The sequence below is a fragment of the Parus major genome, chromosome 26 (assembly GCF_001522545.3).
Source record: "Parus major isolate Abel chromosome 26, Parus_major1.1, whole genome shotgun sequence".
NCBI lineage: Eukaryota > Metazoa > Chordata > Aves > Passeriformes > Paridae > Parus > Parus major.
In genome coordinates, this window is record NC_031795.1 from 2,325,912 (window position 1) to 2,332,221 (window position 6,310).

Below are 6,310 nucleotides of genomic sequence, written 5' to 3' on the forward strand. Positions count from 1 at the left end.
CTCTGATTTTACACCAAAAACTTTGATTTTACACCAAAAACTCTGATTTTACAACAAAACCTGTCATTTTACACCGAAAACCTTGATTTTACAGCTTCCAACACTCCCACACCTCACACCCCCCGCGGGAGCTGTGCCCCACCCGCAGCTCTGTCTCAGGGGGAAAAGGGTTGATGACCTTGAGCAGACAAATTCCCAGCCAGAGGCTCCTTTACATCCCCCCACGTGTGCCTGAGCCAGGAGAAATTTCCATGAGAGGCACTCCTGATGTGCCTCGTGCAGAAAATCTGTATTAATAAAGGACTGAAGCCAAACAGAAGTGCCCAAAGCCAGGTTGGATGGGGCTTGGAGCAAGCTGGAGTAGTGGAAGGTGTCCCTGGCGAGGCAGGGGGTGGCACTGGATGATCTTTAATGTCCCTGCCCACACAAACCACTCCAGGATTCTGTGATTCCTTCAGCTTTTGACACTAAAGGCTGATGGCACTTGGTGTTTCTCCTCTCAAACACTTCTTGCTCTCTCCTGTTTGCTCCCCCTTCTGTGTTTACAGACTTCCTTGGAAAAATGTCACTGAAATGAACAATTCTGGTCACGTTGCTTCTCTTCCAGGTTGGTCCTCAGAGGCTTAACCCAGCAAAACCAACAAATCTGCCTTCCCAACCTGGCCTTGCTGTCTCAGAGTTGGTTTGGGAGCACTCAGGTGGGGTTTGAGGGTGTCTTTGGGTGTTCTGGGGCAGGATTTAGCTGCTGCTCATCTGAGTTGGTGCTTAAAGGGAGGGGTGGCAGAAAGAGAGGAAAGGGGAGGGAGAAAGAAAACAAGAAGAGTGATGAGACAAGGGAAGGTGAGTTTTTAAGATGGGGAGGGAGAAGGAGAAATGGGGGGCAAGTGTGAGGGGAAAGGAGAGAGGAGAGAAAGGAGGGGCAGAAAAACTGAGGGTGCAACAGGGTAAGAGAACAAGGACAGAAATAAGAAATCAAGTGTGACGAGGAAGGGAAGAGGGGAAAAAAGCAGGTGGGAAATGAAGAAAAAAGGGAAAAGGAGGAAGGAAGGGTGAGGGGAAACGAAGTGGGAGAAGAAATCTGTGAGGCTGAGGATCTGCCCTGTGGATACCCTGGGCAGCATCTCCCCCTCCCAGGGCTCTGTGAGACACAGAGGAAAAGATGGACCTGAGTGAGAATTCAGAAGAGAAGGGGAGAGCTTGGGGAAGTCTTTAAGTAATTCCAAGAGAATCTGCCCAGAGTATGGAGATGCCTTTGAGAAACCAAAGGTGGGAAGCCAGGAGGAAGCTCAGAACCCCCAGTCTGGGGTCTGGTGGGAGGTGCTGGGAAGGGTAAGGAAGTGAAGAAAGAGGGAATTCCAAGTCTCTGGGAGCAGCGGTGGGGCTGTGGTTGAGGGATGCCAGAGCTCTGAGGGCACTGAGGTGCTGTGAGGTCCCAGACAGGTGTCAGGTGTTCCCCAGCTCCCCATCAAAGGCTGTTTCCTTCTCTGCAGCCTCCACCTCCTCTCCTTAGGGCACCCTCAAGGCCCCCACACCTGGCTCTGTCCTAAAGCAGTCCCACCTTCCATCTCTGTGCTTGAATGTGGGATCTCCTCCGCACAGAGATTCTCATTTTTAATGGATATTGGCACTAACGCTGTGCAGGACGAGGGCCAGATGGACATCTCTTTAATTAAATCAAAAATACAGTCTGAAAAATGTAATTTCATTAAAAATACACACTTCCAGGTGGAAGCCAGCCATTATCTCAAAGAGACAAGGCACAGTAAGTTCTAACTTCTCAGTGTTAGGAGATTCTCATTGTTTGTCATTACAAAGCAGCTTTTCCTTTTGTTGCTGACACGAAGTTGTGGAGGAAGAAATGAAGACCTCAGAGGGTTTGTGTCACACTACACTGACTTTGGAGATGTCCATTCACTCCATAAATATCTCTTCCACCACTCTGCCCATCTCACAGGATGGCAGTCCTGCCCAGATTTTGTGAAAAATCTCTACAATAAAATTCACAAGTTAGTGCAGAGAGGAAACACATTAAGTAAGCTCTAAATAACACACAGACTAAACAGAAAATAAAAGAGATTTTCTAACAGAGGTGAGTGCTCTGGTGGACATCCCAGGGCTGCATCAGACAATGCATTTTGAATTTGCTCTCAGTTGTAGAAGAGACTCTGCATCTCTTCCTTTGTGTTTGACTTGAGGTTGGTGGGGGTTTGATGTTTTACATGGTGTGGTTTTTAAAATACATTTCTTTCTTGCACCATCTTTCATGCTTAGGAAATTTACTATAAACATTTGGGTTTTCTTGTAATACAAGCCCCTTTTCTTCTCCTTAAGAAATAATGAGCATAAGGAAATCATCACCAGTGTGTTGGGCTGAGTGAACTCAAACCCACTGCATCCACACCCTCTCCAAAAAGCCACTCCTGCACAGAACTCCACCTCATGTTCCATCAGAGCTTCTTCCTTCCCTCTCCTTCCACGTTTGTCCCAGATGAGACAGCTTGGAGCAGTCCACCCCCACCTGCCCTCCCCAGGGCTCTCCCTTCCCTGCAGGACCACAAACATGCCCTGGTCCATACTGGGAAGGATCAGAAAGGGCAGAAGGAAAGCTGGGGAGGAACAAATGGGCCACCCAGGCTGGCCTGAGGCTGCTGCAGCCACTGCTGGGTGGTCTCAGCCTCCCCTTTCTCCAGCACCTTCTGGCCGGGTCATTCTCAGTGGGTGGGCAGGAGAAATCCTGGTCACAAAGAGGAATGTGTTTGCCACAGCCCTTATCCATGGAAAAACTCAGCCCAGGCTCCATCAAGGTTCAGTTCTGAGCACTTTGTGCTTCCTGACCTGAAGGGGATTGAATCAACTGTAGTGTGTGTTGGATTATTGGGATGTGGCTGCTGAAGGAGGAAGGGCAATATCAGGAGATAGGAAACGATCTTCTGGCCTGGGATGCTAATTCCTCAAGTTTTCCTTCAAAATCACTGAGGTTTTTACAATTTCAAAGCTTTCTGTGGGTCCTTGTGGGTGAGTAACCACCACAAAACCTTGAGGTACAATCCTGCCCTGTTCCAGGCTCATGTGTCAGCGCTCTCACTGTTACCTGGCTCTGCAGTGCTGGGAACCACAGAAATCAGGGAATCCTGGAAGGGTTTGGGTTGGAAGGGACCTCAAAGCTCCCCCAGTGCCACCCCTGCCATGGAGAGGACACCTTCCACTATCCCAGGCTGCTCCAAGCCCTGTCCAACCCGGCCTTGGGCACTTCCAGGGATCCAGGGGCAGCCACAACTGTGCCATGGTCTCACCACCCTCACAGAGAGCTATTCCTTCCCAAAATCCTATTTAAACTCTACTCCTTTAGCTTAAAGCCATTCCCCATTATCCCATCACTCTCTGCCCATAAGGATATATTTCCCCATGGCTTTGTCCAATGACTTAGAAATTCCCTGAGAAGTCTGAGTGGGTGGAATGACACCCAAAACCATGCCCTGAAACAGAGCAGAGATGAACCCTGGCTAGTGAGGGACAGCAAACCTTTCTTAAGGGTAAGAGTTCCAGAGTTGTGCCTTTCAGGGGTTCATCATTAACTCTGGCAACCCCCAAAATGCCAGACATGGAGTGTGAATCCTACAGAGATCACATGAGCAATACCTCAGAAACTCCTGGCAAAGCCATCAACCCTAAGAAACAACCACTGAAACTGGGTGAAAACCTGGAAATGCTGTTAACAGTTGCTTTATAGCTACCTTGGGGGGGATTTTTTGGGAGAAGACAAGGCAGAATAGTAGATCCTGGCTGCAAAATGGGATTTCTGAGAAATCTTTTACGCTAAAAACACATTTAACATGTCCACAATTCCAAAATCCCCCTCTCCTCAATTCAAGCATTGAATGGTGCTTCCTATGATGAGCCTCAGGATAAAAGGGGCCAAGACAGTCTTGAGTGCCTTGTGAGTATTATTAAAGCAAGTCAAAGGTTACTTTAGCATTCAGAATGAGCAAGTTGGGTGTCAAAGGCAGGACAGTGACTGACTGAGAGCCCTTGCTGATGTTCTGGGGCAGAACTGGGGTGCTGCAACATCTCACGGAGGAAAAATATCACAGTGAATATTCCTAAATGTTCTGTGAATATTCCTAAGTGTGCTGTGAATATTCCTAAATGTGCTGTGGAGAGGAAGCTGATGAGAACAACCACAGGAGGAAAACCACAACCAACACAACAGCTTTTACCATCCTGACACTTCCAAACTGAAGCTGCAATGAAAATATCTGAGCCTTTACCTTTGCAAGAGGTGATATCCCAAATTCAGCCCCATAAAGAGCAAGGGGGGATTTTCTGTGGGTCTCTGATTTGTGATCTGTGCAGGGCAGGCTGGGGGAGTCTGACAGAGCTCCCAAATGGCCACAGACACAAACCCCACATTGTGATAAACGTGAAGATGAAGCCGAGCTGTGACCCAAGAACACGTCTGATGAAAGACAAAGAATTCGGGCAGAGCCAGTGGTTCTCTGATGGTCCTTTCCCTCCAAACAATTCCTTCATTTTTCACCAAGCAGCACCATCCAGCCTCAACAGCTAAACTCGACAGGCATTTTTGCCTGCTGGGGTTTTGCAGGGGTTACTTTGACTACTGATAAAGCCTGTAGTGTTATGAAATTAAGTCACATTAAATGGATTGAACAGAGAGCATTAATCTGGGCAAATTACTCCCAACCATTAGAAAACCATGGCTGTGGCAAAGTCGGACAATGGTTTCCATTAGAGAATAGAAAATTAATGCCACATATAACCTCCTTTCTCCTAGACCCTACAGCTCAAGGAAGCTTTTTGTTCTACTGTGATACAATTTAGAAAATATTTCCTAGATCTCTGGTAGTGCAGATGATTCGTTTTCCCTGTTCACTTGCTGTGAGGGGCTGGGATGATGGGTGAGAACTCTTTTCTTTTGGAGAACCCTGAACTCCAGCTGAGGGGAGAAGGTGTGGGAAGCAGAGGGAAATGTAGCATTCTTCTTTTTGTTTTGAAGTGTCACTGGAAGTTAAACCAGGCTGCTCACAGTCCTGGTGTGCATTTCCAAGCTCTCTTTGGCAGAAGCTTTGTCATCTGCAGCAACATCTGGGCAGGAGAGAGGCATGGAAGAAATGATTCATTCTGCAATTAGGCTGGAAATAATTGGGAAATAGAAGTGTCCTCACGTCTAAAGCTCCTCTTGTCCCCTGAACTCTCTCTTTTGAGATTTTTCTCCCATATTTCAGCCATCCAATAATCTGCTTCCACTGCCCAAAGACTGTTTTCCCACCTATTCCCATGTTCTCATCATTTAGGGATCCTGACACCTGCAGTGCTAAGGATGCCTTCAGTGCTCCCTCCTCTTTTCAATGGTAAAGAGTCTTTGTATTCCTCTAGAAATAGCTCCCTTATCTTATAAAAACACATCAGGCACACACAACTCTTAGACAGCCCTTATTTCTTCTTACAGTGACCTTTCCTTTAGTGAATTTGTGAGTTTTCATTTCAATTACTTATCATCAAAAGGTTCTTTTTCCCCCCCAGACTGAATCCATAGTGCAGCAGAAAGTTGAAAAAAAAAAAAGAAATAAGGCCTCTTATCACTGTGATTATTATCTCTAGGGCCCATATTCACAGGAAATTAAACATCTGAGAACATCAGTGTAGACTGAAAACAGTCACCCATGTTATTTATCTTATTATCAGGAAATGCTTTTGAGACATATTTTAGAGGAAAATTTACTCAAGCCCGTGAAGTGTTTGTGTTCCTGAGTTTCTCTGAAGTAGGAAGGACAGAGCTGAGCAGTTAAATGCACTTTGTATGCAGTACAACAGCCTCAAGCATCCAGAAATACACTGAAAAGTCCTCAAGTCTTACACAGAATCTCAGAATCATCTTTATAAATGATCATTATAAATAGCATTTATATGTTATAGGTTATTTATTATTATTATTGATATTATTTATTCATTATTATGTTTATTTATTTTTGTTTATAATGTCTATATTGATTAATATTTATTATTTATTATGTATCATTATTAATTTAGCATCAGTATTTATTAAATATAATTTTATGATTAGTTATTATTATTGGTGAGCCACATGTGGAGGAAAAATCCAGTGGTTTTATCCAAGTATTTTCCATCTCTCAGCTCCATCCTCAGCCAGCAATATTCCTGTGCTGGCAGCCTGGGGAGAAAACTCAGCGTTTTTCATTCTCATCATCAAAAACCTTGTTCTGAATGTTGAAGACCAAGACAAAGCTTTCATTGAGGGAAATGAAGAGTGCCTCACTGATGAGGGCAGGGA